Here is an 8,712-nt window from a genome sequence, read left to right on the forward strand (position 1 = left end):
TCAGGGAGGCTACAGGATGATGTAGACAAAATTCCTATTTGGTGTGATGAATGTAGAATGCTCTAAATGAAGAAAAATGTAAACTAATAGAGATGACCAGAAAAAACAATACTGAAATGCTGGAATACAGTAACAGTGGTGTGCCACCTGACGCAGCCTTGTTGACTAAATATCTAGGTGTAACAATGCAGTACAATACAAAATGGAACAGGCACATAAGGTCAGTTGTGGAGAAGGCGAATGGTCGATTTCGGTTTATTGGAAGAATTCTGGGAAAGTGTAGCTCATCTATAAAGGAGACCACATGTAAAACACTTTGCAACCCCTCCTTGAGTACTGCTCGAGTGTTTGGGATCCTTTCCATGCCAGATTAAAGGAAGACACTGAAACAGATGAGACGCATACTGCTAGATTTCTTTGAGGTAGGTTCGATCAGTGCATGAGTATTACAGAAATCCTCTGTGAATTGAAACGTGAATCTGCAGAGAGAAGACAATATCCTTTCTGTAGAATACAATTGAAAAAGTTTAGAGAACTGGCATTTGCTACTAACTGCAGAACAACTCTGCAGACACCATTGAACATCTTGCATAAGGACTGTGAAGCCAAGATAAGAGAAATTAGGACAAATGCAGAGGTATACAGAATGTTGCTTCTCCCTCTCTCCATTTGCAAGTGGAAAGAGAATTCCTAGCAGTGGGATAAGGTATCCTTTGCTATGAACTGCAGGGTCGCTTGCAGAGTATATATGTAGATGTAGCTATACAAACACATTAAAAAATATCTACATGGTTAAACATACAACTATTTTCTTTATCCATTGTGTTTCCTTTCTTTCTTAGTACCAAATAACATCATAATCAAATTATTTTTCTCCATTAATATAATTGACATTTCTATTGTTAAAACGTTTTTATGAATATTATGCAATCAAGTAATTAACAAAGCAATCTAAATTTCGTTTGTATTTTACTTTCATGGTTGGTTTCAATAAAACCATTTATCTAGCATAAAGAGAACTAACAACATTAGTTAATGCCTATCACATATGCTGTGTAGAATAATGCGTGAAAGAGACGCATAAACAAAAGAACCACTTTATATTTACTACAGGTGGACAGTTATTGCTAACAATGTCAATTGTTATGCATTGTTTTAACTGATGAGACAAAAAATCTCTCTGATTACATAGGGTGATTTAGCTAAATTCTTCACTACGGAACTGTTTAAGATATCACAGTTCTGTTTTACCTGCATGAATTGAAAGAAATCGACACTAAACAATGAATAGTCTCTTTTCATAGCTGTATTATTTACAGAGATATTGGCATAAACTTTGTTTCTTCAAACTGAACTACAGTAATTTCTGCGATTAATTTTGTAGGCCCTTAAATAAAGGTGCACATTGTAAGAGTACAGATATCAATGCCAGTATGATGTATCGAATCTTACCCTTTACCATCTCTGTTGTATCAAAGATCACAGGTGGTGAGGGAATACCCCCATCCATTTGGGAGGGGGGTGAGCTTTGGCACCTGCAGAAAAGACACGTGAATAGTTAGCAACATCCGTTCATTTGGAGAATGTGTATGAATTGGAAGCAACCCCACTGGTGTGAATAGTGACATAAAGTATTTAATTTGTTGATAATACTGCGCCATGCAAATCAGTATACGCTTTCAGAATGAGATTTTCACTCTGCAGCGGAGTGTGCGCTGATATGAAACTTCCTGGCAGATTAAAACTGTGCGCCCGACCGAGACTCGAACTCGGGACCTTTGCCTTTCGCGGGCAAGTGCTCTACCAACTGAGCCACCGAAGCACGACTCACGCCCAGTACTCACAGCTTTACTTCCGCCAGTATCTCGTCTCCTACCTTCCAAACTTTACAGAAGCTCTTCTGCGAACCTTGCAGAACTAGCACTCCTGAAAGAAAGGATACAGCGGAGACATGGCTTAGCCACAGCCTGGGGGATGTTTCCAGAATGAGATTTTCACTCTGCAGCGGAGTGTGCGCTGATATGAAACTTCCTGGCAGATTAAAACTGTGTGCCCGACCGAGACTCGAACTCGGGACCTTTGCCTTTCGCGGGCAACTGCTCTACCAACTGAGCCACCGAAGCACGACTCACGCCCGGTACTCACAGCTTTACTTCTGCCAGTATCTCGTCTCCTACCTTCCAAACTTTACAGAACCTCTTCTGTGAACCTTGCAGAACTAGCACTCCTGAAAGAAAGGATACAGCGGAGACATGGCTTAGCCACAGCCTGGGGGATGTTTCCAGAATGAGATTTTCACTCTGCAGCGGAGTGTGCGCTGATATGAAACTTCCTGGCAGATTAAAACTGTGTGCCCGACCGAGACTCGAACTCGGGACCTTTGCCTTTCGCGGGCAAGTGCTCTACCAACTGAGTCACCGAAGCACGACTCACGCCCGGTACTCACAGCTTTACTTCTGCCAGTATCTCGTCTCCTACCTTCCAAACATTACAGAAGCTCTTCTGCGAACCTTGCAGAACTAGCACTCCTGAAAGAAAGGATACAGCGGAGACATGGCTTAGCCACACCCTGGGGGATGTTTCCAGAATGAGATTTTCACTCTGCAGCGGAGTGTGCGCTGATATGAAACTTCCTGGCAGATTAAAACTGTGTGCCCGACCGAGACTCGAAATCGGGACCTTTGCCTTTCGCGGGCAAGTGCTCTACCAACTGAGCCACCGAAGCACGACTCACGCCCGGTACTCACAGCTTTACTTCTGCCAGTATCTCGTCTCCTACCTTCCAAACTTTACAGAAGCTCTTCTGCGAACCTTGCAGAACTAGCACTCCTGAAAGAAAGGATACAGTGGAGACATGGCTTAGCCACAGCCTGGGGGATGTTTCCAGAATGAGATTTTCACTCTGCAGCGGAGTGTGCGCTGATATGAAACTTCCTGGCAGATTAAAACTGTGTGCCCGACCGAGACTCGAACTCGGGACCTTTGCCTTTCGCGGGCAAGTGCTCTACCAACTGAGCCACCGAAGCACGACTCACGGCCGGTACTCACAGCTTTATTTCTGCCAGTATCTCGTCTCCTACCTTCCAAACTTTACAGAAGCTCTTCTGCGAACCTTGCAGAACTAGCACTCCTGAAAGAAAGGATACAGCGGAGACATGGCTTAGCCACAGCCTGGGGGATGTTTCCAGAATGAGATTTTCACTCTGCAGCGGAGTGTAAGCTGATATGAAACTTCCTGGCAGATTAATCTGCACCCAGTTTTAATCTGCCAGGAAGTTTCATATCAGCGCACACTCCGCTGCAGAGTGAAAATCTCATTCTGGAAACATCCCCCAGGCTGTGGCTAAGCCATGTCTCCGCTGTATCCTTTCTTTCAGGAGTGCTAGTTCTGCAAGGTTCGCAGAAGAGCTTCTGTAAAGTTTGGAAGGTAGGAGACGAGATACTGGCAGAAGTAAAGCTGTGAGTACCGGGCGTGAGTCGTGCTTCGGTGGCTCAGTTGGTAGAGCACTTGCCCGCGAAAGGCAAAGGTCCCGAGTTCGAGTCTCGGTCGGGCACACAGTTTTAATCTGCCAGGAAGTTTCATATCAGCGCACACTCCGCTGCAGAGTGAAAATCTCATTCTGGAAACATCCCCCAGGCTGTGGCTAAGCCATGTCTCCGCTGTATCCTTTCTTTCAGGAGTGCTAGTTCTGCAAGGTTTGCAGAAGAGCTTCTGTAAAGTTTGGAAGGTAGGAGACGAGATACTGGCAGAAGTAAAGCTGTGAGTACCGGGCGTGAGTCGTGCTTCGGTGGCTCAATTGGTAGAGCACTTCCCCGCGAAAGGCAAAGGTCCCGAGTTCGAGTCTCGGTCGGGCACACAGTTTTAATCTGCCAGGAAGTTTCAGTATACGCTTCTTTACAATAAATGAATGGAATTTAAAAGAGCAGTGGCTAACTTGAGTGACAATTGTGAATACCATGTATGTTCACGTAAGTTGACTGGACTTTAGATGAATGTAGGGAACATTTTCTAAAACTTAATATATGATAAACACAGTACCATTTGTTATAAAATGTTTAATTTAATTATATTTTTTCATCATAGTATGTTTATTTGAGTTAGTTATACAGAAGAGAAGAAATATCAGGTAGGGAACACATGTCAGATTAACATAGAATTATGAAAGTTGTTACTGTGATACTTGTACCTCAGGAGTAAGTTTTTCCAATACTGTTGTTTATAATTAGTCCAATGCTGAATCATTACAACAGCACAACAGTCAAGCAAATGAAGTCCATAACTTCTATGAGAAAAGTGGACAACTGACAAATGACTGTGACAGGAAAGAGGTGTTTTGATCTTCAGAGATGATCCTGTGAAGAAGTGGAAGAAAGCACTGTTGGTTCCTTGTGAAGGAATCGAAGTGTTTCAGTTTGAAGATGTGACCACTTTGAACAAGATGAAGATATGTAAATGTAGGCTTCCGTGGCCACTGTCACAGCCAATAAAATTTTTCTGGGTTTGTAACCACACAGTCACTGACAATGTGGTCACAAACGCACAAAAATTTTATGGGAAGAGGAAGATAAATATTAGATGTGGATTTCAATTCATAGAGAAACTGAACTGAAATATGTGGATGTAATAAGGGTATAATGAAGAAAGAAGGTAGAAGGGAGAAGAAGAGGAATGACCATGTGACAACCATGACCTGGATGAGCATGTGTAACGGCATTGCGCAAGCAGCTACTGGCTGCAGAAAGTAATAAACGTAAGTACTGCAAGTGCTGCAGGCGAGCAATTAGAATGGCTGCAGTAGATGATAATAATCCTACAACAGCATTTGATAAAATTTGGTGTACGAAAGCTCCAAGAGTTTCATGAGTTGAGTAATACTTTGACACCGGTTTTTGTGAGTGTAGAATAGTAAAATGGAGCCATTAATCCTGATACTGGCACCAAGCAAGAGAATATGTTACACTGGGAGGATTAGAAAATAGGGAATTTAAGCATTACGGAATCTACACTAGAAGATAGTAACATGAATGTGAAATGCAACCACAACCCAAATGAAGAGGCAGGAAAGCATAAAGGCAAGGCAAGGTGGTAGCAAGGTCAAGTGTGCAGAACCACCAATGACAGGATTAGGAACTAGTCCATATTCAGTAAGTATGACTGGAGATATTATCGAAAGGAAAACGAGAATGACATAAGTAATAGTGGAAGTTCCCACAAACAGTATAGAACTTTTAATTGAGGAATACTTAATTGGAAATTAGAAAAGAATAATGAAAATGATTTTTATGTTGAAGAGAGAAAGGAAGATAATGGCAAGAAAAGCCATAAAAGTTCATCTAAGAAAGTTTAAAATTCTTCAACATTATAAAGGAACATTTGATATGGTAGACCATCGACATCTACATGTATTATACCTAATATACCCAAAATTAATAACAAATTCGAAATTACAAACATTGGTGATTGGAAGCCTTATAAAATGAGAATAAACTGTGACAATTCTCGGGGGTCAGAGGTAGGTAGGGGGTCTACTAGGCAAGATATCATCATCAGGAGAGACAAAACTGGTGTTCTACAGGTCTGAACATGGAATGTTAGATCCCTTAATCTCGCAGGTAGGTTAGGAAATTTAAAAAGGGAAGTGGATAGGTTAAAGTTAGATATAATGGGAATTAGTGACGTTGAATAGCAGGAGGAATAGGACTTCTAGTCAGTAAATACAATGTTATAGATACAAAATCAAATAGGAGTAATGCAGGAGTAGGTTTAATAATGAATAACAAAATAGGAATGCAGGTAAACTACTATGAAAAGCATAATGAATACATTATCATAGACAAGATAGACATAAAGCCAATACCTACCACAGTAGTACATGTTTATGTGCCAACTACCTACGCAAATGAAGAAGAGATCGAGGAATGTATGATGAGATAAAATAAATTATTATGATAGTTAATGGAGAGGAAAATTTATTCAGATGCTTAAGAGAGACGAAAATTTAATTGTAATGAGGGACTGGAATTCTCTAGTAGGAAAAAGAAGAGAAGGAAAAGTAGTAGGTGAATATGGAGTGGGGAAAAGGAATCAAAAAGAAAGCCGCCAGATAGAATTTTGCACAGAGCATGGTTTAATCATATCTAACAACTGCTTCAGCGATCATGAAAGAAGGCTGCATATGTGGAAGAGACCTGGAGACACCAGTAGATTTCAGATTAATTATATAATGGCGGGACAGTGATTTCTGAACCAGATTTTAAATTGTAAGACATTTCCAGTTGTAGATGTGGACCCTGACTGCAATGTGTTGGTTATGAACAGTAGATTAAAACTGAAGAAAATGCAGAAAGGTAGGGAATTAAGGAAATAAGACCTGGACAAGTTGAAGGAACCAGAGGTTGTTGAGAGTTTCAGAGGAAACGCTCGCCAACGATTGACAAGAACATGAGAAAGGAGTACAGTAGAAGATAAATGAGTAGTTTTGAGAGGTGAAATAGTGAAGGCAGCAGAGGATAAAGCAGGTAAAAAGACAAGGCGTACTATAAATCCTTGGATAACACAGGAGGTATTCAGATTAACTGATGAAACGAGAAAATATAAAAATGCAGCAAATGAAGCAGGTGAAAGGGAGTACAAACGACTAAAAATGAAATTGACAGGAAGTGTAAAAATGGCTAAGCAGGAATGGCTGGAGGATAAATATAGTATTTAGAAGCATTTTTCGTCAAAGGAAAAATAGATACTACCTATAGGAAAATTAAAAAGGCCTTTGGGGAAAAGATCAGCAGTAGTATGAATATCAAGAGTTCAGGTGGTAAATTAGTCCTAAGCAAAGAAGGGAAAGCTGATAGGTGGAAGGATTATACAGAGGGTTGGTTGGTTGTTTGGGGAAGGAGACCAGACAGCGATGTCATCGGTCTCATAGGATTAAGGAAGGACGGGGAAGGAAGTCGGCCGTGCCCTTTCACAGGAACCATCCCGGCATTTGCCTGGAGCGATTTAGGGAAATCACAGAAAACCTAAATCAGGATGGCTGGACGCGGGATTGAACCGTCGTCCTCCCGAATGCGAGTCCAGTGTGCTAGCCACTGCGCCATCTCGCTCGGTTTATACAGAGGGTCTCTACAAAGGCAATATTAAAGAAATGGAAGAGGACGTAGATGAACATAAGATGGGAAATATGACACTGTGAGAAGAATTTCACAGACCTAAGTCGAAAAAGGTCCCTGGTGTTAATGACATTCCGTCAGAACTACTGACAACCTTGGGAGAGCCAGTCATGAATAAACTCTTCCATTTGGTTGCAAGATGTATGAGAAAGATAAAATACACTCAGACATCAATAAGAACACAATAATTATAATTTTTAAAAAAAGTAGGCACTGACAGATGTGAATATTGCCGAACTCTCATTTTAATAAGCCACAGCTGGAAAATACTAATACAGATTTTTTGCATATGAATGGAAAAACTTGCAGAAGCCGACCTTGGGGAAGATCAATTTGGATTCTGCAAAAATGTAGAAACATGCAAGGCAATACTAACCGTACGAATTCATGTAGGAGATAGGTTAAGAGAAGGCAACTTATGTTTATAGCATTTGTAAACTTAGAGAAAGCTTTTGACAGCTTTAACTGGAATACACTGTTCGACATTCTGAAAGAACACTAGTAAAATACAGGGACCAAAAGGCTATTTACAACTTGTACAGAAACCAGACACTAATTGTAAGAGTGGGCATGAAAGGGAAGCATTGGTTCGCAATGGAGTGATACAAAGCTGCAGCCTATCCCTAATCTACATCTACATTCATACTTCACAAGCCACCTGACGGTGTGTGGCGGAGGGTACCTTGAGTACCTCTATCGGTTCTCCCTTCTATTCCAGTCTCGTATTGTTCGTGGAAAGAAAGATTGTCGGTATGCCTCTGTGTGCGCTCAAATCTCTCTGATTTTATCCTCATGGTCTCTTCACGAGAATACGTAGGAGGGAGCAATATACTGCTTGACTCCTCGGTGAAGGTATGTTCTCAAAACTTCAACAAAAGCCTGTAACGAGCTACTAAGCGTCTCTCTTGCAGTTTTCCACTGGAGTTTATCTATCATCTCCGTAACGCTTTCGCGATTACTAAATGCTCCTGTAACGAAGCGCGCTGCTCTCTGTTGAATCTTCTCTATCTCTTCTATCAACCCTATCTGGTACAGATCCCATATAGGTAAGCAGTATTCAAGCAGTGGGCGAACAAGTGTACTGTAACCTACTTCCTTTGTTTTCGGACTGCATTTCCTTAGGATTCTTCCAATGAATCTCAGTCTGGCATCTGTTTTGCCGACGATTAATTTTATATGGTCATTCCATTTTAGATCACTCCTAATGCCTACTCCCAGATAATTTATGGAATTAACTGATTCCAGTTGCCGACCTGCTATATTGTAGCTAAATGATAAAGGATCTTTCTTTCTATGTATTCACAGCACATTACACTTGTCTACATTGAGATTCAATTGCCATTCCCTGCACCATGCGTCACCTCGTTGCAGATCCTCCTGCATTTCAGTACAATTTTCCATTGTTACAACCTCTCGATATACTACAGTATCATCCGCAAAAAGCCTCAGTGAACTTCCGATGTTATCCACAAGGTCATTTATATATATTGTGAATAGCAACGGTCCTACGACACTCCCTTGCGGCATACCTGAAATCACTCTTAC

General features: G+C 41.2%; 2 non-coding genes across 2 annotated transcripts; both read right to left on the reverse strand.

The window, feature by feature from the left end:
- Positions 1-1,747: 1,747 nt before the first annotated feature.
- Trnas-cga (transfer RNA serine (anticodon CGA)) lies at positions 1,748-1,822 on the reverse strand. The gene has a single exon. It is a non-coding gene; the product is annotated as a tRNA-Ser (tRNA).
- A 227-nt stretch (positions 1,823-2,049) lies between these two features.
- Trnas-cga (transfer RNA serine (anticodon CGA)) lies at positions 2,050-2,124 on the reverse strand. The gene has a single exon. It is a non-coding gene; the product is annotated as a tRNA-Ser (tRNA).
- Positions 2,125-8,712: the final 6,588 nt, after the last annotated feature.

This window comes from Schistocerca serialis, chromosome 3 (assembly GCF_023864345.2).
Source record: "Schistocerca serialis cubense isolate TAMUIC-IGC-003099 chromosome 3, iqSchSeri2.2, whole genome shotgun sequence".
Taxonomy (NCBI): domain Eukaryota; kingdom Metazoa; phylum Arthropoda; class Insecta; order Orthoptera; family Acrididae; genus Schistocerca; species Schistocerca serialis.